The sequence below is a fragment of the Chenopodium quinoa genome, unplaced genomic scaffold (assembly GCF_001683475.1).
Source record: "Chenopodium quinoa cultivar QQ74 unplaced genomic scaffold, ASM168347v1, whole genome shotgun sequence".
NCBI lineage: Eukaryota > Viridiplantae > Streptophyta > Magnoliopsida > Caryophyllales > Amaranthaceae > Chenopodium > Chenopodium quinoa.
Genome location: NW_018744890.1, coordinates 415,103 through 441,011, shown reverse-complemented (window position 1 = coordinate 441,011; position 25,909 = coordinate 415,103). Strand labels below are relative to the sequence as shown.

The following is a 25,909-nucleotide window of genomic DNA, read 5'->3' as shown; positions in this document are numbered from 1 at the left end:
AGTATAGGAGTGTCATTGGGTATGCCATTGATGACATTAAAGGGATAAGTCCCACGATATGCATGCACAAGATTTTGCTTGATAATGATCATGACTCCTCAATTGAGCACCAAAGAAGGCTCAACCCCAACATGAAAGAAGTTGTTAAAAAGAGGTTTTGAAACTTCTTGAAGCGGGCATAATCTACCCTATCTCCGATAGCAAGTGGGTTAGCCCGGTTCAAGTTGTTCCAAAAAAAGGGGGCATGAACCATTATCAAGAACGATAAGGGTGAGACCATTTCTACAAGGTCGGTCACCGGGTGGAGAATGTGCATAGACTATCGAAAATTGAACAAATCCACTCGGAAGGACCACTTCCCTCTCCCCTTTATCGATCAAATCTTGGAAAGGTTGGCATCACATAGTCACTATTGCTTCTTGGATGGGTATTCGGGATTCCTCCAAATCCCTATCCTACCCGAGGATCAAGAGAAGACTACATTCACATGCCCTTTTGGCACCTTTGCTTATCGAAGGATGCCATTTGGATTATGTAATGCACCTTCTACATTTCAAAGGTGTATGATGTCTATCTTTTCCGACATGCTTGAATCATCAATCGAGGTATTTATGGATGACTTTTCTGTTTGCGGCTCATCTTTTGACACTTGCCTAAGTAATTTGATTAAAGTGTTAAAAAGATGTCAAGAGGTGAACCTTGTGCTTAATTGGGAAAAAATGTCATTTCATGGTTGAAGAGGGTATTGTGTTGGGACATGTTGTTTCTAGTAGGGCATTGAGGTTGATCGTGCCAAAATTGAGGTTATTGAGCGCCTCCTCCCCCCACTAATGTGAAGGGTATAAGGAGTTTTCTTGGACACGCGGGTTTTTACCGCCGGTTCATTAAAGATTTTTCCAAAATCGCTAAGCCGCTCACTCAATTGTTGGTAAAGGATGCCCCTTTTGTGTTTTCTAATGATTGTTTGCTAGCCTTTGATAGGTTGAAGGAAGCTTTGATCACGGCTCCCATCATTCAACCACCGAATTGGGAGCTCCCTTTTGAACTCATGTGTGATGCTTCGGACTATGCCGTTGGATCTGTGCTTGGGCAAAGGAAGGATAAAAAGCTCCATGCCATCTATTACACTAGCAAAACTCTTGATGAAGCACAAAGAAACTACACAACGACTGAAAAAGAGCTCCTAGCCATCGTCCATGCTATCGAAAAGTTTAGGTCTTACTTGGTGGGCTCCAAAGTTATAGTCTTCACCGACCATGCGGCTTTGAAGTACTTGCTGTCCAAGAAGGACGCTAAACCAAGGTTGATTAGGTGGGTCTTGCTCTTACAAGACTACGATATAGAAATTCGGGACAAGAAGGGTGCCGAGAATGTAGTAGCCGATCATCTCTCACGGCTACCGATCGTAGAAGGTGAAATTGAAGCTTTGCCAATTGATGATTCATTCCCGGATGATCAATTATTCGCAATCATTCAAACCCCGGCCCCATGGTTTGCGGATATTGCAAATTACTTGGCTTGCTCCATCCTTCCTCCCGACCTCACCTATCAACAAAAGCGGAAGTTCCTCCATGATGTCCGCCAATACTTTTGGGATGACCCCTTGCTCTTCAAACAAGGTGTTGATGGTCTTTTTAGAAGGTGTGTCCCCGACGATGAAATTCATGAAGTTATCACAATGTGTCACTCCTCACCTTGTGGAGGACATATGAGTGCTAACAAGACATTGGCGAGAATATTGCAATGCGGTTTCTATTGGCCCTCTATGTTCAAGGACGTATGGGGAGTTGTTAAAGCTTGTGACCGGTGTCAAAGGACCGGTAATTTGTCAAGAAAGAATGAAATGCCTTTGAATAACATTTTAGAGCTGGAAATTTTCGATGTGTGGGGAATAGATTTTATGGGACCTTTCCCATCCTCTTTTGGGAACAAATACATTTTGGTGGCCGTCGACTATGTATCAAAGTGGGTTGAAGCGGTTGCATCTCCTACGAATGATGCTAAGGTAGTGGTCAAGTTGTTCAAGAAAGTCATTTTCCCTAGGTTTGGTGTGCCACGTGCCGTAATAAGTGATGGAGGATCGCACTTTGCAAAGCGATCTTTCAAGGCTCTCCTTGAAAAATACGGAGTGAGGCACAAGGTGTCATTGGCTTACCACCCTCAAACAAGTGGTCAAGCTGAAATTTCAAACAGGGAGATTAAGTTGATACTAGAGAAGACGGTGAATAGGTCAAGGAAGGATTGGTCATCAAGGTTGGATGATGCTCTATGGGCCTACCGCACCGCCTTCAAGACTCCTATTGGCACCACCCCTTACAAGCTCGTTTATGGGAAATCATGCCATCTACCGGTGGAACTGGAACATCGTGCGCACTGGGCTATCAAAACCTTGAATTTTGATATCCAATCCGCCGGAGAAAAGAGGATGCTTGACTCCATGCCTTGGAAGAGTTGAGGTTAGATGCATATGAGAGTGCAAAGATCTACAAGGAGAAGACCAAAGCATGGCACGACAAGCACATCAACAAGAGAGAGTTCAAGGAGGGTGACAAGGTCTTGCTATTTAACTCCCGGTTGAAGTTGTTTCCGGGAAAGCTAAAATCAAGATGGAGTGGCCCTTTCACCATTACAAAGGTATTCCCATATGGCGCCATTGAGATTTCCAACGACAAAGGTGAACCATTCAAAGTTAATGGCCAAAGGTTGAAAGCATACTTCGATGGTTTCGTGCAAGAAGAAACAAAGGTAGTTCATTTAGATGAATTTGATATCCCTCGTGGTTGAAAAACGTAATATGGTCAAGCTAGTGACAATAAAGAAGCGCTTCCGGGAGGCAACCCGAGTATTTTAGTAATTTTTCTTAAAAAAAAAAAAAAAAAAAAAAGGGAGAGTAAACGTGCCTGCCAATCAGCACGGACGTGCTGAAAATGGCACGTCCGTGTTTAGGAAGGCAGAAAGTTGAGAAGTATTCTGCCAAGTTAAGCACGTCCGTGCAAGATACAGCACGTCCGTGCCAAAAGCAGCACGTCCGTGCCGATAATGGCACGTCCGTGCTTTTACAGGCAGAAAGTTAAGCACGTTCTGACTTGAGCTGCACGTCCGTGCATACCAAGTATTTAAGGCCGAAACTGCTCGAAAAAAAAAAAAAAAGAAAAAAAGCCACAATTTTTTTTGTTCTTCCTCTCAAACCCACGGTTCTCCTCCTTCTCTCTAACCCCTCTTACTCCTCCTCTCAACCCTCAAACACTCAAATTCTCACCCAAAATTCAACATTTCCCACCATAATCAACACTCCTTTTCAACAAAAACGCAAAATACTACTCCTTTCTCCAATCTTCAACCCAAAAATCACCCATTAACCGAAACCCTAATAAGAAAAAAATCAATTTGGGGTTTTCTTTTGGATTGAAATTTTAACAATTGGTTGAAGGAAAAGGTTCAAGCAAGGGAAAGGAAGGCTAGGAAGGTTCATTTGCGGGTTTTACACCCACGTTAAGCTCGGTATAATCGTTCCTTCCACTTACTATTTCCATACTTGAAACTTGTTGTTTTGTGCTTATTTTTGCTTGCAATCTTGGTTGAATTGATAGTTGTTGAGTATTTGTGCTTTTATGTAAAGCATTATGGGTTTAATTGAATATTGTGAGGATTAATTGTTTAGGTTTTGTGAGTTTTTGTGATTGTGTGGATTATTCTTTGTGGTGTCCTTTGGTGTGGCTAAGTCTTGGGTTGTTGACCTTAAAATTACTTGGTGAATTGGTTTAGTGTCTTAATCTCTTTGTGTGGCGGGTTTAGTCATTCTAAATAAAACAAAATAAAAACAACCATGTCAAGAAGAAACCAATCCCGAAACACCTCTTCCCTTAGATTTAGGAACCCATCGCCTCCTCCTCCCGTTGATCCACCGCAAGTGGACACAATGGGAATAGTTTTCGCTGACCAGGCCTTTTCGGCCAATTTCCTTAAAATCAGTAGGAGGCGGGTCAAGCCCACCAAATTCTATGATAGTGAGGTGGCGGACGCCTTAGGGGTAGGAGCTGACATCACAATGTTATTCGAGGGAGCCGACCTAGGTTTTTGGCTAGAGTTACATGCCTTAACCTATAGGAGACTGACCCTAGAATTCCTCTCCTCCCTTTGTGTGCACCGTGACACCACAAGATCCCCTCGTTACATGACCTTCCAGCTCATGAATGCCCAACATAGAATGTCCGTAGCGAGAGTTAACCAAGCTTTCGGGTGGCCTGTTTCTGGAACTATGGGGCCTAAGGATAGGCAACCCCGTAACTATATGGAGGGTGAATTTTGGAGAAGAATCACAGGGCTGTTTGGGTATAACCCTAGAACTGATAAGGCCACAGCCATTATTCACCCTGCCTTTAGGATCGCCCAGCGTACCATAGCGAACACAGCTTTTGCTAGGGGAGACAGTTCAGGGGTCGTGTCTACTCGAGAGCTTTACTTTCTATGGCATCTGAGTGAGGGTAGTACGAGTTTAAATGTGGGGTCTTGGTTTATGGACCACCTAGAAGATGTTGCCACAGGATCAGGCAACATCACCATAGGTGGTATGATTACTATAATTGCTGCTGCTCTTAACCTTGATTTTGCAGAAGAGCAGGTTGTTCCAGGTCCAACACAGTTGGATATGCAGTCGCTGAGAGCCATGAAATGGCTCACGGATGTAGAGGGGAACCACCCCTATTTGTGGTTGGTGAGTAGGCGCCCCTATGCCTACTTACCCGACCCCGAGGCCACCGCCATCTACAACCAGGCGAACTGGATCTTTGAGAGGGACTTCCCTTGGGCTCCCGGTCAAGAGGGAGAGGAACAAGGGCAAGAGCAGCAAGAGCAACAACAACAGCATCAACAACAACAGCATCAACAACAACAACATCATCAACAACAACAATTTCAGCAACAACCAGAATTTCACCAGCAGTACGAGTTCCAACAAGGGTACCAAGAGGGGTACCAAGGTCAGGGCATGGGTGAAGGCAACCCATTCCTCACCTTCGAGAAGCAGATGGCTAATATGAATGCGAACTTCGCCCGCATGACTTCCGAGTTTGAGACCATGAGGAAGTCAAATGAAGACTTGAGGACTTCTTTCGACGGAATAAGGTCAAGCTTTGAGGGTCTTCGAACGGAATTGGGCGACTTCCGCAATGTATATCAGCATCTCTACCCCGGGGGTTCGAGCTCCCAAGGGGGCCCGAACCAATGAGTTAGTATCTCCTTCCCCTTCTCTTTGTGCTTATATTGTTTCAACATTGGGGACAATGTTTATGATAGCTTGGGGGGGAGTGTTTTCTCATTTACCATTGGTTCATGCTGTGTTCTCGTACGTATATGTTGATTTGCATGCCCCTATTCCCATTTCCCTAACATCCAAACCCTTTGAATCCAAATTGCTTCCTTTGAAATCCAAATCCCTTACATTGTGAATACTTCTCCTATCCCTTATTTAGATGTATAGTTATTTTATGCCTAGTTTAGCCTAGTTTCTAAAAAAAGAAAAAAGAGAGAAAAAAATGAAAAAAAATGATGAAAAAGTTCCCAAGGATGAAACTCATATGACGATTCGTGTGTGATTTACTTGCTTCGCTTTTGAATGACAAGTTACTCTTAGAAAAGTGTATGCAAGGGTTGGAGTCATATAGGAGTTTATTAAACTTGATTGCCTTGGTTTGAACATGAAATGAAAGTCGATGAATGTTCATTTGCACATTAAGTTCATGAAATTGTCTAAGCACACTTGAAGTAGGTTATGTTTAGTTGATTTGCGGTCCCTTGTGCCCTTGGTGTGCCTTCCACTTTTCCCAAAATAAAGCTTTGCTTGAGATTTATTAGGTTTATGTTTATTAAATAAATTGGTAAAATAAACCACAATTTCTAAAAAAAAAAAAAAAAAAAAAATGCCGCTCAACAGTCAAAAAAGGCGGAGCAAATAAATAAAGTCTCAAATTCAAGGGCTTTATCTTATGAAAAAAAAATTTACATTTCCCTTTTGAGGTCAATTTGTGGATGCCTCCCACACCCTTTATCTTTAGTTTCCTCTTGTAAAAATCTCATAGTAGAGTGTAGTGGAGGGAGTTTGTTTGTGCATCTTGGGACTTGGACTTGTATTTCACTATTTTATAACCGAAAATAAAAATGTGCTATGACTTAGGAATGAGCAAATGTGCTTTAATGAACTAGTAAAAAGCCTAAGGAAGTGTTCCATTGCAATCTTGTTCAGCATCCTTCTTGGTCTCTAACTCATGTGTACATTATTATGATGTTGATTTTTGAATGTTGTTCACTTGTCTTGCTTTTGAATCACATCCCGATGAGTTGACTTGGGCTATAAAAAAAAAAAAATCGTGTGTTGTGTTTGTGGGAGTTGTGGGTGATTCTCTTTGGAAACCCTCACTAGAGATGGACTCGTCCTACTAGGCGACTTGTAGGTTTAAACGGCTTCTCACTTTTGCTAAAAGTGATCGTTCGGTTTATTGTGTATGCCTACCCTTTCTTGGTTTAACTTTTGCTTCAACCTTCTATAACAAGTTAGTTCCCTCTATTTGTTTTGTCATGACTAGTTTGCTCGAGGACGAGCAAAAGCTTAGCTTGGGGGGATTTGATAACTTGTTATTTTATGCGGTTTTAGGGCGTATTTGAACCTAGTTTACCTGAACAAATTTGTGTTTTGGTTCACTTTTACCCTATTATTATGCAATTTTTGTGTATCCTATGCTTCACGGGTTGTTAGTGTTTTTGTTGAGATTTTAGGTCCAAAGACGACCAAATGAAGCCCATGGTTACCAAACCGAGGTTAGAAGCAAGGAAATGATGGAAAGAATCCAAGTACAAGAGCATCGTAGAAGAAAACACGAAGAAAAGGGCCCAGAAGACCCTGCACGGCCGTGCAAGATGTTTAAGCGTGTTTACTTTGTGATAGTCATTGCTAACGTGCAACATCTTGCACGGCCGTGCAGGGTCTTCTGGGCCCTTTTCTTCGTGTTTTCTTCTACGATGCTCTTGTACTTGGATTCTTTCCATCATTTCCTTGCTTCTAACCTCGGTTTGGTAACCATGGGCTTCATTTGGTCGTCTTTGGACCTAAAATCTCAACAAAACACTAACAACCCGTGAAGCATAGGATACACAAAAATTGCATAATAATAGGGTAAAAGTGAACCAAAACACAAATTTGTTCAGGTAAACTAGGTTCAAATACGCCCTAAAACCGCATAAAATAGCAAGTTATCAGGTCTATTCGGTAGACCATCTTAATGCAATCGGGAATTTGACATCGCAAATTGTAAATCTAGGTAAGGAAATGTCAATTATCAAAGAGAAGCTCAACAATCCACCGCATCAAAATCTTCCATCCTATTCTAAGGGAGCAGGTATGCACTCTAACTCTAATAATATGCCTGCTGGATGTATATTCTGTGAAAACTGTGGGTCTTATGACCATGATACCTCTGCCTGTAACGTAGATTCCTGATAGGACGTCGTCAACCTATCAAGAAATAAGACCTAACTCGATCCTACTAAACTAGTAGCAAGGGCAAGAAAGGGTCGAACCCATGAGAGGCGTTGAATCAACCACCAAATGTTATTGTTTAAACAAGCTAGATTAAGTCGGGGGTTTTAAGTTGGTATTACGTCACCCTATTCTAATTCAAATCAACTAATTCTAAGAGGTGATTAACAATATTAAGAAGGCCTAGGGCATGGGTTACACCACTCAACTTCATCACGGACCACAAGTAGCATGCATAGAAATGGTGATTTAGGGGATAAATTAGGGGAAGTTATCAAATGCACCCAACTACTCTCTCAAGCTAGAGGGATTACTTGACATCAAAACCATAACCTACTCTCGTGATTATGGGCAAGAAACAAGTGTTAAAACATCCTCACGATAACATGCAAATTCCCTTGACTAGAAATTCCTATTCCCATGGCAAATCAAGTCAATCAAGCATAAGGGAGCTTCCTCAAGTTCATCTCTCGATCCTTCGTTGAGGAAGCTAGATAAATAATTCAAGCAATGGCCAATTACAAGAATTAACAATGAAACCTCTTAAACTCAACTAATTAACACCCCACAATTAACAAATTAGTACATGCAACAAGTGTTGGTGATTACATTGAGGGTTCACCCAAACCCTAGAAATTAGACTACTCACAATCCATGGAAGTTAAAGCAATTAAAGATTTCAAGGAATTCATGAACAAATTAAAACTAAGAATTAAGTAGAATCTAACAATTAAACATGCAAAGAACAACCAAACAATTAATAAAAAGCAAGAATTAAAGATAGAAGAGAGAAAGAAAGAGTAAGAAAAATTACTAGAAACTTCAATAATTGACTAACAATGGTGGAACTTGTCTTCTACAATGATTGGATTGAAAACCTTCAAAACAAGAACTAAAATCTATGCTAATTTGAGGATTTTTGTGTTTCAAACTAAGAGGGGTATGAAAATCTGGAAAAAAAAATTGGGAGCCCCTCTAAAATGGTCCAAAGGGGCTATTTATACTACCCCCTAAAATAAGAGGACGGAGAAAACAAGAAACGGGTAAACTGTAGGTCTGCAAGGACGTGCTGAAGTTGGCACGTCCGTGCAGACCAAGGCAGAAACTCAGTTTAAGACGACCTGCTGCAGCACGGGCGTGCACCTTTGGCACGTCCGTGCTGCATCATCTGCACGGACGTGCAATATTTGGCACGTCCGTGCTGCCTCATAATCACGGAAGCACGTCCGTGCTGCATCATCTGCACGGACGTGCAATATTTGGCACGTCCGTGCAGGCCTTGGCAGAAAGATGGGTTCAGGTCTGCACTCCTGCACGGACGTGCAATATCTTGCACGGCCGTGCAGGGTCTTCTGGGCCCTTTTCTTCGTGTTTTCTTCTACGATGCTCTTGTACTTGGATTCTTTCCATCATTTCCTTGCTTCTAACCTCGGTTTGGTAACCATGGGCTTCATTTGGTCGTCTTTGGACCTAAAATCTCAACAAAAACACTAACAACCCGTGAAGCATAGGATACACAAAAATTGCATAATAATAGGGTAAAAGTGAACCAAAACACAAATTTGTTCAGGTAAACTAGGTTTAAATACGCCCTAAAACCGCATAAAATAGCAAGTTATCAAATCCCCCCAAGCTAAGCTTTTGCTCGTCCTCGAGCAAACTAGTCATGACAAAACAAATAGAGGGAACTAACTTGTTATAGAAGGTTGAAGCAAAAGTTAAACCAAGAAAGGGTAGGCATACACAATAAACCGAACGATCACTTTTAGCAAAAGTGAGAAGCCGTTTAAACCTACAAGTCGCCTAGTAGGACGAGTCCATCTCTCGTGAGGGTTTCCAAAGAGAATCACCCACAACTCCCACAAACACAACACACGATTTTTTTTTTTTTATAGCCCAAGTCAACTCATCGGGATGTGATTCAAAAGCAAGACAAGTGAACAACATTCAAAAATCAACATCATAATAATGTACACATGAGTTAGAGACCAAGAAGGATGCTGAACAAGATTGCAATGGAACACTTCCTTAGGCTTTTTACTAGTTCATTAAAGCACATTTGCTCATTCCTAAGTCATAGCACATTTTTATTTTCGATTATAAAATAGTGAAATACAAGTCCACCTCCCAAGATGCACAAACAAACTCTCTCCACTACACTCTACTATGAGATTTTTACAAGAGGAAACTAAAGATAAAGGGTGTGGGAGGCATCCACAAATTGACCTCAAAAGGGAAATGTAAAATTTTTTTTCATAAGATAAAGCCCTTGAATTTGAGACTTTATTTATTTGCTCCGCCTTTTTTGACTGTTGAGCGGCATTTTTTTTTTTTTTTTTTTTAGAAATTGTGGTTTATTTTACCAATTTATTTAATAAACATAAACCTAATAAATCTCAAGCAAAGCTTTATTTTGGGAAGAGTGGAAGGCACACCAAGGGCACAAGGGACCGCAAATCAACTAAACATAACCTACTTCAAGTGTGCTTAGACAATTTCATGAACTTAATGTGCAAATGAACATTCATCGACTTTCATTTCATGTTCAAACCAAGGCAATCAAGTTTAATAAACTCCTATATGACTCCAACCCTTGCATACACTTTTCTAAGAGTAACTTGTCATTCAAAAGCGAAGCAAGTAAATCACACACGAATCGTCATATGAGTTTCATCCTTGGGCACTTTTTCATCATTTTTTTTCATTTTTTTCTCTCTTTTTTCTTTTTTTTTAGAAACCAGGCTAAACTAGGCATAAAATAACTATACATCTAAATAAGGGATAGGAGAAGTATTCACAATGTAAGGGATTTGGATTTCAAAGGAAGCAATTTGGATTCAAAGGGTTTGGATGTTAGGGAAATGGGAATAGGGGCATGCAAATCAACATATACGTACGAGAACACAGCATGAACCAATGGTAAATGAGAAAATACTCCCCCCCAAGCTATCATAAACATTGTCCCCAATGTTGAAACAATATAAGCACAAAGAGAAGGGGAAGGAGATACTAACTCATTGGTTCGGGCCCCCTTGGGAGCTCGAACCCCCGGGGTAGAGATGCTGATATACATTGCGGAAGTCGCCCAATTCCGTTCGAAGACCCTCAAAGCTTGACCTTATTCCGTCGAAAGAAGTCCTCAAGTCTTCATTTGACTTCCTCATGGTCTCAAACTCGGAAGTCATGCGGGCGAAGTTCGCATTCATATTAGCCATCTGCTGCTCGAAGGTGAGGAATGGGTTGCCTTCACCCATGCCCTGACCTTGGTACCCCTCTTGGTACCCTTGTTGGAACTCGTACTGCTGGTGAAATTCTGGTTGTTGCTGAAATTGTTGTTGTTGATGATGTTGTTGTTGTTGATGCTGTTATTGTTGATGCTGTTGTTGTTGCTCTTGCTGCTCTTGCCCTTGTTCCTCTCCCTCTTGACCGGGAGCCCAAGGGAAGTCCCTCTCAAAGATCCAGTTCGCCTGGTTGTAGATGGCGGTGGCCTCGGGGTCGGGTAAGTAGGCATAGGGGCGCCTACTCACCAACCACAAATAGGGGTGGTTCCCCTCTACATCCGTGAGCCATTTCATGGCTCTCAGCGACTGCATATCCAACTGTGTTGGACCTGGAACAACCTGCTCTTCTGCAAAATCAAGGTTAAGAGCAGCAGCAATTATAGTAATCATACCACCTATGGTGATGTTGCCTGATCCTGTGGCAACATCTTCTAGGTGGTCCATAAACCAAGACCCCACATTTAAACTCGTACTACCCTCACTCAGATGCCATAGAAAGTAAAGCTCTCGAGTAGACACGACCCCTGAACTGTCTCCCCTAGCAAAAGCTGTGTTCGCTATGGTACGCTGGGCGATCCTAAAGGCAGGGTGAATAATGGCTGTGGCCTTATCAGTTCTAGGGTTATACCCAAACAGCCCTGTGATTCTTCTCCAAAATTCACCCGCCATATAGTTACGGGGTTGCCTATCCTTAGGCCCCATAGTTCCAGAAACAGGCCACCCGAAAGCTTGGTTAACTCTCGCTACGGACATTCTATGTTGGGCATTCATGAGCTGGAAGGTCATGTAACGGGGGGATCTTGTGGTGTCACGGTGCACACAAAGGGAGGAGAGGAATTCTAGGGTCAGTCTCCTATAGGTTAAGGCATGTAACTCTAGCCAAGAACCTAGGTCGGCTCCCTCGAATAACATTGTGATGTCAGCTCCTACCCCTAAGGCGTCCGCCACCTCACTATCATAGAATTTGGTGGGCTTGACCCGCCTCCTACTGATTTTAAGGAAATTGGCCGAAAAGGCCTGGTCAGTGAAAACTATTCCCATTGTGTCCACTTGCGATGGATCAACGGGAGGAGGAGGCGATGGGTTCCTAAATCTAAGGGAAGAGGTGTTTCGGGATTGGTTTCTTCTTGACATGGTTGTTTTTATTTTATTTTATTTAGAATGACTAAACCCGCCACACAAAGAGATCAAGACACTAAACCAATTCACCAAGTAATTTTAAGGTCAACAACCCAAGACTTAGCCACACCAAAGGACACCACAAAGAATAATCCACACAATCACAAAAACTCACAAAACCTAAACAATTAATCCTCACAATATTCAATTAAACCCATAATGCTTTACATAAAAGCACAAATACTCAACAACTATCAATTCAACCAAGATTGCAAGCAAAAATAAGCACAAAACAACAAGTTTCAAGTATGGAAATAGTAAGTGGAAGGAACGATTATACCGAGCTTAACGTGGGTGTAAAACCCGCAAATGAACCTTCCTAGCCTTCCTTTCCCTTGCTTGAACCTTTTCCTTCAACCAATTGTTAAAATTTCAATCCAAAAGAAAACCCCCAAATTGATTTTTTTCTTATTAGGGTTTCGGTTAATGGGTGATTTTTGGGTTGAAGATTGGAGAAAGGAGTAGTATTTTGCGTTTTTGTTGAAAAGGAGTGTTGATTATGGTGGGAAATGTTGAATTTTGGGTGAGAATTTGAGTGTTTGAGGGTTGAGAGGAGGAGTAAGAGGGGTTAGAGAGAAGGAGGAGAACCGTGGGTTTGAGAGGAAGAACAAAAAAAATTGTGGCTTTTTTTCTTTTTTTTTTTTCGAGCAGTTTCGACCTTAAATACTTGGTATGCACGGACGTGCAGCTCAAGTCAGAACGTGCTTAACTTTCTGCCTGTAAAAGCACGGACGTGCCATTATCGGCACGGACGTGCTGCTTTTGGCACGGACGTGCTGCTTTTGGCACGGACGTGCTGTATCTTGCACGGACGTGCTTAACTTGGCAGAATACTTCTCAACTTTCTGCCTTCCTAAACACGGACGTGCCATTTTCAGCACGTCCGTGCTGATTGGCAGGCACGTTTACTCTCCCTTTTTTTTTTTTTTTTTTTTTTTTAAGAAAAATTACTAAAATACTCGGGTTGCCTCCCGGAAGCGCTTCTTTATTGTCACTAGCTTGACCATATTACTTTTTCAACCACGAGGGATATCAAATTCATCTAAATGAACTACCTTTGTTTCTTCTTGCACGAAACCATCGAAGTATGCTTTCAACCTTTGGCCATTAACTTTGAATGGTTCACCTTTGTCGTTGGAAATCTCAATGGCGCCATATGCGAATACCTTTGTAATGGTGAAAGGGCCACTCCATCTTGATTTTAGCTTTCCCGGAAACAACTTCAACCGGGAGTTAAATAGCAAGACCTTGTCACCCTCCTTGAACTCTCTCTTGTTGATGTGCTTGTCGTGCCATGCTTTGGTCTTCTCCTTGTAGATCTTTGCACTCTCATATGCATCTAACCTCAACTCTTCCAAGGCATGGAGGTCAAGCATCCTCTTTTCTCCGGCGGATTGGATATCAAAATTCAAGGTTTTGATAGCCCAGTGCGCACGATGTTCCAGTTCCACCGGTAGATGGCATGATTTCCCATAAACGAGCTTGTAAGGGGTGGTGCCAATAGGAGTCTTGAAGGCGGTGCGGTAGGCCCATAGAGCATCATCCAACCTTGATGACCAATCCTTCCTTGACCTATTCACCGTCTTCTCTAGTATCAACTTAATCTCCCTATTTGAAATTTCAGCTTGACCACTTGTTTGAGGGTGGTAAGCCAATGACACCTTGTGCCTCACTCCGTATTTTTCAAGGAGAGCCTTGAAAGATCGCTTTGCAAAGTGCGATCCTCCATCACTTATTACGGCACGTGGCACACCAAACCTAGGGAAAATGACTTTCTTGAACAACTTGACCACTACCTTAGCATCATTCGTAGGAGATGCAACCGCTTCAACCCACTTTGATACATAGTCGACGGCCACCAAAATGTATTTGTTCCCAAAAGAGGATGGGAAAGGTCCCATAAAATCTATTCCCCACACATCGAAAATTTCCAGCTCTAAAATGTTATTCAAAGGCATTTCATTCTTTCTTGACAAATTACCGGTCCTTTGACACCGGTCACAAGCTTTAACAACTCCCCATACGTCCTTGAACATAGAGGGCCAATAGAAACCGCATTGCAATATTCTCGCCAATGTCTTGTTAGCACTCATATGTCCTCCACAAGGTGAGGAGTGACACATTGTGATAACTTCATGAATTTCATCGTCGGGGACACACCTTCTAAAAAGACCATCAACACCTTGTTTGAAGAGCAAGGGGTCATCCCAAAAGTATTGGCGGACATCATGGAGGAACTTCCGCTTTTGTTGATAGGTGAGGTCGGGAGGAAGGATGGAGCAAGCCAAGTAATTTGCAATATCCGCAAACCATGGGGCCGGGGTTTGAATGATTGCGAATAATTGATCATCCGGGAATGAATCATCAATTGGCAAAGCTTCAATTTCACCTTCTACGATCGGTAGCCGTGAGAGATGATCGGCTACTACATTCTCGGCACCCTTCTTGTCCCGAATTTCTATATCGTAGTCTTATAAGAGCAAGACCCACCTAATCAACCTTGGTTTAGCGTCCTTCTTGGACAGCAAGTACTTCAAAGCCGCATGGTCGGTGAAGACTATAACTTTGGAGCCCACCAAGTAAGACCTAAACTTTTCGATAGCATGGACGATGGCTAGGAGCTCTTTTTCAGTCGTTGTGTAGTTTCTTTGTGCTTCATCAAGAGTTTTGCTAGTGTAATAGATGGCATGGAGCTTTTTATCCTTCCTTTGCCCAAGCACAGATCCAACGGCATAGTCCGAAGCATCACACATGAGTTCAAAAGGGAGCTCCCAATTCGGTGGTTGAATGATGGGAGCCGTGATCAAAGCTTCCTTCAACCTATCAAAGGCTAGCAAACAATCATTAGAAAACACAAAAGGGGCATCCTTTACCAACAATTGAGTGAGCGGCTTAGCGATTTTGGAAAAATCTTTAATGAACCGGCGGTAAAAACCCGCGTGTCCAAGAAAACTCCTTATACCCTTCACATTAGTTGGGGGAGGGAGGCGCTCAATAACCTCAATTTTGGCACGATCAACCTCAATGCCCCTACTAGAAACAACATGTCCCAACACAATACCCTCTTCAACCATGAAATGACATTTTTCCCAATTAAGCACAAGGTTCACCTCTTGACATCTTTTTAACACTTTAATCAAATTACTTAGGCAAGTGTCAAAAGATGAACCGCAAACAGAAAAGTCATCCATGAATACCTCGATTGATGATTCAAGCATGTCGGAAAAGATAGACATCATACACCTTTGAAATGTAGAAGGTGCATTACATAATCCAAATGGCATCCTTCGATAAGCAAAGGTGCCAAAAGGGCATGTGAATGTAGTCTTCTCTTGATCCTCGGGTAGGATAGGGATTTGGAGGAATCCCGAATACCCATCCAAGAAGCAATAGTGACTATGTGATGCCAACCTTTCCAAGATTTGATCGATAAAGGGGAGAGGGAAGTGGTCCTTCCGAGTGGATTTGTTCAATTTTCGATAGTCTATGCACATTCTCCACCCGGTGACCGACCTTGTAGAAATGGTCTCACCCTTATCGTTCTTGATAATGGTCATGCCCCCTTTTTTTGGAACAACTTGAACCGGGCTAACCCACTTGCTATCGGAGATAGGGTAGATTATGCCCGCTTCAAGAAGTTTCAAAACCTCTTTTTTAACAACTTCTTTCATGTTGGGGTTGAGCCTTCTTTGGTGCTCAATTGAGGAGTCATGATCATTATCAAGCAAAATCTTGTGCATGCATATCGTGGGACTTATCCCCTTAATGTCATCAATGGCATACCCAATGACACTCCTATACTCCCTCAACACAACTAGGAGTTTCTCAAGGGAAGTGTCATCAAGGTTGGTATTGACAATAACGGGATAAGTCTCATTATCATCAAGAAAAACGTATTTAAGTGAAGGGGGAAGGGGTTTAAGTTCAACCTTAGGAGGAGGCGTAGACCTCTCCTCTTTTACCTCCACCTTAAGTGCTTCAAACTCCCTTGCCTTGCCATGTAGGGGTTGGTCTAGCAACAACTTGTACCCCTTAGCTTCATCATCATCATTGTACAAACTTTCCGTGAGGATCGCTTGTAGAGTATCTTTGCTATTGTTCATCATCTTCAATTCCTCCACTTCTCGGTCAAGAGTATCGATTCTATTGATATCCTCATACATAGGCTTCCTCATGGCTTGCGAGAATGAGAAAGAAATTTTCTCATCTCCCACATTCAATGTTAGCTTGCCTTGTTTCATATCAATTACCACTCCCGCCGTGTTCAAGAACGGCCTTCCCAAAATGAGAGGAACCTTGTTGTCCTCCTCCATTTCCATCACCACAAAGTCACAAGGTACAAAAACTCTTCCCACTTGTACCGGTACATCTTCAAGTATTCCCATTGGTAATCTAACCGAACGATCGGCTAATTGTATTGAGATTCTTGTTGGCTTCATCTCACCAACTTTTAAATTTTTCGCAATTGAGAAGGGCATCAAGCTTACACTTGCCCCAAGATCACAAAGAGCATCCATGGCTTCCATATCTCCAATCTTCACCGGAATTGCATAGCTACCCGGGTCACCAAGCTTTCGGGGAAGCTTGTTTTGAATGATTGCGCTCACCTCCATTGGAAGGGAGATGGTTGCACTCTCTTCAAGCCTACTTTTGTTGGACAAGAGATCTTTTAAAAATTTCGCATATGTAGGCATTTGTGACATAGCATGAAGAAAGGGAATGTTCACTTGGAGCCCTCTCATGACCTCAAGGAACTTTGAAAACTTCTCATTCAATTTTTTCTCTACCAACCTATGAGGGAAAGGAATAGGTGGCTTGTAGACTCTCATTGGGGGTTTCTCCACTTCAACTTCAACTCCCTCTCCTTTCTTTGTGTCTCCCTCAACACTCTTTTCTTTTTCTTTTCTCTCAACTTCTACCACCTCATTTTCAACATCATTCTCACTTCTCACCTCCACACCCTCATCTCTCTTTTGTGGCACATCTTCACTCATTACCGGACCTTCATACCCTCTCCCGGACCTCAATGTGATAGCCTTGACATGCTCCTTCGGGTTCACAACCGTTGAGCTTGGAAATTGACCACTAGCATTGGAGGTAGAACTCCCAACTTGTTGTGCAATTTGAGTTAGTTGATTCTCAATTATTTTGTTGTGCGCTTGAAGTTGTTGGATGTTGGAGCTCATTTCTGCATTGCTCTTCCCTTGTTGATTTATGAAAGACTCAAGAGCGGCCTCAAGGGAAGTCTTTTGGGGTGGAGGAGGTTGTTGGTTGAATTGCTGTCTTTGTTGGTTTGGATGGCGGTATGGGGCTTGGTGATTTTGTTGATTTTGGTTGTAGATGTTTTGAGGAGGGTTGTTGTAGTTGGATTGTTGGTTTTGATTGGGTTGTCTCCACCCTTGGTTTTGTTGCCTCCAACCTTGATTGAAAGGTTGCTCATTTCTTTGGTTCACGGCCGCAACTTGCTCATTAGTAGCATTGCAATATGAAGCCATGTGATCATTACCCCCACAAGTCTCACAAGACATGACTTGTGGTTGTGGTTGTGAAGAGGAGGTACCGCTTGAGGAGGTTGCTTGGTCTAGCTTGTGAGCTAGCATATCAAACTTTGAGGCAATGAGATCTATTGCACTCAACTCATGCATACCTTTCTTCTTCGGTTGACTTTCTCTTCTATCATATCTATAGGCGTAATGCCTTGCAACTTCTTCAATCATATTCTCGGCTTCTTCCACCGGTAGCTTTTTAAGACTACCACCGGCTCCGTTGTCAAGATTGGCCCTTGAGGTAGGAGTGAGACCGTCATAGAAGCTTTGAATAATCATCCATAAAGGCAACCCATGGTGTGGGCACTTCCTCTTTAGATCCTTGAATCTTTCCCATGCTTCACCTAAGGTTTCATCATCCTCTTGAGTGAAGCTTGTAATCTTCCTTCTCGATTCCGCGGTCTTTTCGGGCGGACAAAACTTCCCAAGAAATGCTTTGGTAACCTCTTCCCATGTTGTTAAGGATCCTTCTTTCACGGACCTCAACCAACACTTAGCCTTGTCCCTAAGAGAGAACCGAAACATATGCATCCAAATGAATTCCTCCGTGAGGTTGTTTTGCTTGATGGTAGTGCACAACTCAAGGAAGTTGTCTAAATGAGCTAGAGGGCACTCATTTGCACTCCCCCCGAACTGTTCACTTTGGATCATCCTTATGAGTTGAGGAGAGAACTCATAGTTGTTTGCATTGGTGGTGGGAAGAAGTATGCCACTCCGAAGTTGGAATGCATCGGGGTGGTCATAGTCTTGTAGAAGTGGAGGAGGCGGTGGGTTGGCCATCTCTTGCTCGTTGTCAAGATTATCCTCCGACTCGGAATCCGTATAAGCTAGAGAAAAATCCGGCGTGCCTTGTAGGAGCCTTCTTACGTTCCTCAAAGTTCTATTTAACTCCGGATCTACGGGGATAAGCGGTGATTGCTTACTCCTCCGTGTCATGCACAGTCAAACAAAGCTAAGGAAAACGTTAGCAATGACTATCACAAAGTAAACACGCTTAAACAAAAACAAAACAAGAAGATTATATACATATACACAAATCTAGACTCATTCAACAATAACTTATTCAATGTGACTTTGCCTCCCCGGCAACGGCGCCAAAACTTGATAGGACGTCGTCAACCTATCAAGAAATAAGACCTAACTCGATCCTACTAAACTAGTAGCAAGGGCAAGAAAGGGTCGAACCCATGAGAGGCGTTGAATCAACCACCAAATGTTATTGTTTAAACAAGCTAGATTAAGTCGGGGGTTTTAAGTTGGTATTACGTCACACTATTCTAATTCAAATCAACTAATTCTAAGAGGTGATTAACAATATTAAGAAGGCCTAGGGCATGGGTTACACCACTCAACTTCATCACGGACCACAAGTAGCATGCATAGAAATGATGATTTAGGGGATAAATTAGGGGAAGTTATCAAATGCACCCAACTACTCTCTCAAGCTAGAGGGATTACTTGACATCAAAACCCTAACCTACTCTCGTGATTATGGGCAAGAAACAAGTGTTAAAACATCCTCACGATAACATGCAAATTCCCTTGACTAGAAATTCCTATTCTCATGGCAAATCAAGTCAATCAAGCATAAGGGAGCTTCCTCAAGTTCATCTCTCGATCCTTCGTTGAGGAAGCTAGATAAATAATTCAAGCAATGGCCAATTACAAGAATTAACAATGAAACCTCTTAAACTCAACTAATTAACACCCCACAATTAACAAATTAGTACATGCAACAAGTGTTGGTGATTACATTGAGGGTTCACCCAAACCCTAGAAATTAGACTACTCACAATCCATGGAAGTTAAAGCAATTAAAGATTTCAAGGAATTCATGAACAAATTAAAACTAAGAATTAAGTAGAATCTAACAATTAAACATGCAAAGAACAACCAAACAATTAATAAAAAGCAAGAATTAAAGATAGAAGAGAGAAAGAAAGAGTAAGAAAAATTACTAGAAACTTCAATAATTGACTAACAATGGTGGAACTTGTCTTCTACAATGATTGGATTGAAAACCTTCAAAACAAGAACTAAAATCTATGCTAATTTGAGGATTTTTGTGTTTCAAACTAAGAGGAGTATGAAAATCTGGAAAAAAAAATTGGGAGCCCCTCTAAAATGGTCCAAAGGGGCTATTTATACTACCCCCTAAAATAAGAGGACGGAGAAAACAAGAAACGGGTAAACTGTAGGTCTCCAAGGACGTGCTGAAGTTGGCACGTCCGTGCAGACCAAGGCAGAAACTCAGTTTAAGACGACCTGCTGCAGCACGGGCGTGCACCTTTGGCACGTCCGTGCTGCATCATCTGCACGGGCGTGCACCTTTGGCACGTCCGTGCTGCATCATCTGCACGGACGTGCAATATTTGGCACGTCCGTGCTGCCTCATAATCACGGAAGCACGTCCGTGCTGCATCATCTGCACGGACGTGCAATATTTGGCACGTCCGTGCAGGCCTTGGCAGAAAGATGGGTTCAGGTCTGCACTCCTGCACGGACGTGCAACATCTTGCACGGCCGTGCAGGGTCTTCTGGGCCCTTTTCTTCGTGTTTTCTTCTACGATGCTCTTGTACTTGGATTCTTTCCATCATTTCCTTGCTTCTAACCTCGGTTTGGTAACCATGGGCTTCATTTGGTCGTCTTTGGACCTAAAATCTCAACAAAAACACTAACAACCCGTGAAGCATAGGATACACAAAAATTGCATAATAATAGGGTAAAAGTGAACCAAAACACAAATTTGTTCAGGTAAACTAGGTTTAAATACGCCCTAAAACCGCATAAAATAGCAAGTTATCAAGACCGCTCCTCCACTCTTGCTCATGGCCTCTCGCTCTCCATCTTGCCAATCCATGTGGTGTCGTACCACATCTTCTATGATATCAATGACTTCTTCTTCGGTTTTGTTCATAATGGGGCCACCTGCTCCCGCATCCAAACTGGTCTTCCCTTGAGGACTCAATCCTCCATAGAAAATCTGTAAAACTTGATATGTTGGGATTCCGTGGTGTGGGCACTCTCTTTGATACTCCTTGTACCTTTCCCATGCTTCGTAGATTGACTCCCCACTCCTTTGCCGAAATCCCTGGATCAAAGCTCTAGCATCGGCCGTCTTCTTTTGGGAATAAAATCTTCCCAAGAATGCTGTCGTGACATCATCCCAAGTGTGTAGAGGGTTCGGCTTCACCTCCTTCTCTAACCATTCGAGAGCTCTCCCAATAAGTGAAAAGGGGAAGAGCTTCAATCTCACGAACTCTTGATTCACCCCATTAACCTTGATGGTATTGCAGTACTTCTCAAATTCGTTCAAATGAGCCAAAGGGCTCTCATGCTTGGCACCACTAAACTGCCTTCTCTCGATGAGGGTGATCATAGCCGGCCGGATCTCGAAATCATTGGCCTCAGTAGTGGGTGGAGCAATCCCACTTGAAGCTCTATACGCCCCAGGAGTTCCCAACTCCTTAAGGGGTCGTGGTGCTGGCCGATTGGGTTGGCGCGGTATGTCTGCCATTGGAACCTGTTGTGTGTTGTGTTCCTTTCCTTGAGAGTTTGATGACGTCAATCGAGATTTACGATTGCTCTTCAAAGTTCTTTCGATTTCTGGATCGAAGGGTATTAATTCTCTCTGTTTAGACCTGCGCATACACACTAACCAAACCAATTAAATAGCAGGGATACAAGTGTAGCCAAAAGGGAAAAATCTTTTTGTGCTTTTTTATGATGAACTAGACTCAAGAAATCAAAAAGCAATTAACAAACACCGTTCCCCGGCAACGGCGCCATTTTGACAAGGGTTAAATCGGTCACTACAATCTAACTCTCAATCAAACAATACTTATACGAACACCCTATAACCAAGTACAATGGCAAATAAAGGTTCGGTCCACGAGGAACGAGAGTAATTGCAAATCAATCTTAAACCTAAGCTAGTTTGAAATCAATGGAAAATGGTGTTCTAAAATACTACTAATAAGATGGAATAAATCAATAAACTAAGACACTAGGGAGAACGGAAATCCGCCTAACCACTGGTAACTAAACAACAAGGAATCACAGAGACAAACGGGATATGCAAAGACTATAAGTCTGATCAATATCATGTGATAGGAAGACAACGGGCAATACTAAGCTTGGATTTCTCATGCACTTAACATTACTCGATACATTATCAAACCACATTCAATAATGAAATACTCAATTCACAATCTCTCGTTCAAATCAAGAATATCATGCAATCAAATTCAAGATTCTAGGTTAGCTACTCCTATTATAATGAATTAACATGCAATCGCATATAATCAATTTAATCACAATCCGTTTATCAAAATCAATCCTCAATTACATAGATTACCTAGGCCGGGTTTCATCCCGAAACCCTAGCTAGGAGACTACTCACACATACTCATAATCAAAGTAATAATGAATTCCAAAAGCATAATAGATATAAACATGAATTCTGATTAAGGAATAATAAAGCTTGATTAATAAACAAGAATGAATAATACCAATTGTATTGATGCGATCAATGGAAAAGTTCAGAACTTTGATATCCGTCGTCAATGAATAATACAAAGAATCTTCACAAATCTTGCTTCAAATCAATCCAAGAAAACTAAAATCTCTAGAATAATCTCTAAGAAAACTAATGAATCTCTAATACTAAGAACGTTCTCCAATAACTCTCTACAAAGGCTCTCCAAACTATCTCTAAAACTGTCCTTGGAATCCTCTTAAAGTTGGGTCTTATATACGTCTTTTAATGCGGAGAAGTCAAGCCCGCAGTTAATCCTGGATCAGCACGGCCGTGCTGTATTTGGCACGGCCGTGCTAGCTTGTCAGTAAGCAAACCGGGTTTCTTCTTCAAATTGGCACGACCGTGCTATATATGGCACGACCGTGCAGCTTCCTGGCACGGCCGTGCTAAAAATGACACGGACGTGCTGAATATGCTCTAGCACGGGGCACATACTGAAGCTGACACGGGCACGGGCAACATCTGGCACGGCCGTGCTAATGGCCTGCACGGCCGTGCGGGTGCGTGGATACTGACACGGCCGTGCTATTGGCTTGCACGGCCGTGCTGCCTTGCCTAGGGTTGCTTGCTTATAGGCCAGCACGGGTGTGCCTATGGTAACACGGCCGTGCTGCCTGTGCTATGTAATCAATGCACGACACTTGAACTTCCTTAACTCCTCGGACTCCGGTCAAGGCTAGCTCGGTTACGCATCAAGGGATCGGGATCCGATTAAACTCGGTTGATATTACCTGAAAACACATCAAAAACAAACCGAAAACCCGTGAAGCACGTAATATGGGGAACGTAAGCATAACAAGGTAATAATCGGCCAAAGCGGCCCCAAATACATCCAAAATCATCCTAAAATATGCTCTAAAGCGCGCCCTAAAGTGCGCTTGTCAGTTATTCCCACTGCTAATGCTTCCAATGCTAATGAAGCTTCCGATGATTTTATGATGGTAAAAAACTTTCTGAGTTTCTGTCTTTCTGATGCATTTACCTTTATTGCAAGTGAAAACATATCCTGATTTAATAATCTGATTTTTTATAATCTGATTTTATTATAATCTGATTTTACTATATCTGATTTATTATATTATAATCTGTGATTTATTGTATTATAATCTGATTTTTATTATCTGATTTTTTGTGTCATGGCGTCATGCTACTCATATAATTTGATTTATTGTATTATAATCTGATTTATTGTATTATAATCTGATTTATTATATTATAATCTGATTTTATTGTATGATAGTCTGATTTTTATTTTTTGATTTTTCGTGACATGCTACTCATGTAATCTAATCTTGGTATATAGGATTTTGATAGTTTTTCTATGAGTAATCAAATGTGGCAATCAAATATGAAGTTGATATGTATTATGAGGAGCCACTTATCCCCCGAGGCACCAACCTTGATATTTTGTCTTATTGGAGAACTTGCTCGGTCCGGTATCCTATATTAGCAAAAATTGCTAGGGATGTTCTTGCTGTCCCCGTATCAACTGTGGCCTCCGAATTAGCTTTTAGTACTGGAAGTCGAGTGCTTGATTGTTATAGAAGTGCTTTAAAATCAGAAACAGTGGAGGCTATAATTTGCTTAAGGGATTGGGATTTTGGGGAAGGTAAAAAATGAGTTAGAACTATTATATTACTTGTAAATTATCTTTTATTTTTAGTACATGTGTTGATTTTAATTTGCTATCTTTTCTTGTAGATAATATGGATCCTCAAATGGCAATTCTATGTGGATCCGTTATGAAGCTTAAGGTGGGGGACAACGATGACGCACCACAAACCTCGCCGGAACTATCAGAATTTGATGAGAATGCTTCTTCGAATATTGTTTGAGTCACAAGGACTAAAGTTTATTAAAAGACATTTTTTTCTTTTTAATTATGGTTTGTAATTTGTTAAGAATATTTTGGCGTGTTAGTGACTTAGTGTGTAATAGTTAATTAGGCATTTTAGACTATTGAAAACATTGGGTAAAAAATTCAGGTTTTGTTAACTGTTTGAAAACACAAAATTTGGCTAAAAATCAGTTTATTCAGCTAAAAAAAAATTAAAACAATTAACAAAAGTCAGGTCAAATCAGGTTGTTTTCGGGTTGACCTGAACCCGAAAATATCAGGTTCGGGTTGAGATTTTCAACCCGAAAACTTAACTGGATCAGGTTCAGGTTGGGGATTCCCTGACCCGAAACACGAAAACCCGAACACGAACCCGACCTGACCTGGTCTGTTTGCCACCCCTAATTGGGTGTGGCGGTTCGTACCCAATAATTCATGCGACGAATCTCTCTTCTTCAATCTCCTTAAACCCATCCGCTTCAAGCAATCGAAGCGCTTGATATTGCGGCTTCTCAGTTCGAATTGAAACTACTGTCTGGGTGCTAATTCGTTTCGATTGCTTCACCATCGCACCACCAAATCGGCTTCTCATACTGCAATCGGCTGATTTGTGCGATATGCGTGCGGGTGGTTGGCTGCGATGGTGTGAATTTGGAGGTGGTTGGTTGCGGTGGTGTGAGTTTGGAGGTGGTTCAGTGGTTGGTGGGTGCGATGGGTTCGGTGGACGGTGGGATCAGTTGGTGGTTGGCTGTGGTGGTGTAAGTTTGGAGGTGGTTCTGGTGGCGTGGGATTTGTGGCTGATTTAAGAAGGAAAGAGGAGAGAGAAGGAAATGCAATGAACACATTCTCAATTGGAACAAGAGGAAGAGGGGGAAAGAGGAGAGAGAGAAGGAAATGAAAGTATATTGTATGTTGTTAATCATATTAGTTAGCAAAGGACACATATCAGCCATTAAAATGAACGAGACATATCAGACATTAATAAAAACGTATCAACCAACAAAAGGAATATATCAGCCAACAAAAATACATATCAGCAAACAAGAGGAATATATCAGCCAACAAAAGGTACTTATCAACTAATAGAAGTAACATATTAGCCAACAAATGAAGCATATTAGCTAACAAAATAATGAAATCAACAAACAAAAGCAATAGGTAAGCCAACAAAATAAACATATCAGCTAACAAAATGAAACATATAAGCCAACAATTAAAATATACATATCAGCCAACAAAATAAAGATATCAGCTAACTAAAGAAACATATCAGCCAAATAATGTCTGATAGCAGCCAACAAAAGAAACATATCAATTTTTTTAAAAAAAAACATATAAGCCAACAAAAGGAATATATTAGCCAACACAAAAACCATATTAGCCAACAAATGAATTATATTAGCCAACACATGAAACATATCAGCCAACTAGTAAAATATATCAGCCTCGTGCGGCATTCTGTACCCAATACCTTCTCATGAAATTATCTAAATTTATTAGCATTTTTGAATAAGGTCAAAAAAATAATTCTATATAACTTAACACAATTATAAATTTAGCATCCATGCATGGTCCATATCCTAATCAACGAGACAACGACTTGCAGAAAGAATAATTTATACTTTGTTTTCGTTCAAAACGTAATGTAGGAGTATATTGTAATATATGGGTTGACGCCCAAAGTCGTTGTTGTTGTGTTTTATGTCATTTAGCTAGGTACTCCAACATCTCTTGGTGTATTTTGATAGTGATAGTGATAGTGAGATAATCAAGATATATAGCTAGAAGCTTTTAAAGCTATTATTCTATTTATAGTTTGAAGTTGAATGAAGTTTGTTCTTAACTTTTTTAACAAATTGATAGCCTACTTCAATTTGTATAAGATTTGATAGGATTCAATACTCCAACCCGATTCTTAGGGAACAAGCCTCTCAATTTTTGCACATTACATACTCAATTCAATTGATCGATGATCTTATACCTTACTATGTAAT

General features: G+C 41.5%; 1 pseudogene; it reads right to left on the bottom strand.

Annotated features, from left to right (window-relative positions):
- Nucleotides 1-12,937: 12,937 nt before the first annotated feature.
- On the bottom strand, nucleotides 12,938-18,317 carry LOC110705931 (annotated as a pseudogene).
- Between the last annotated feature and the right edge of the window lie 7,592 nt (nucleotides 18,318-25,909).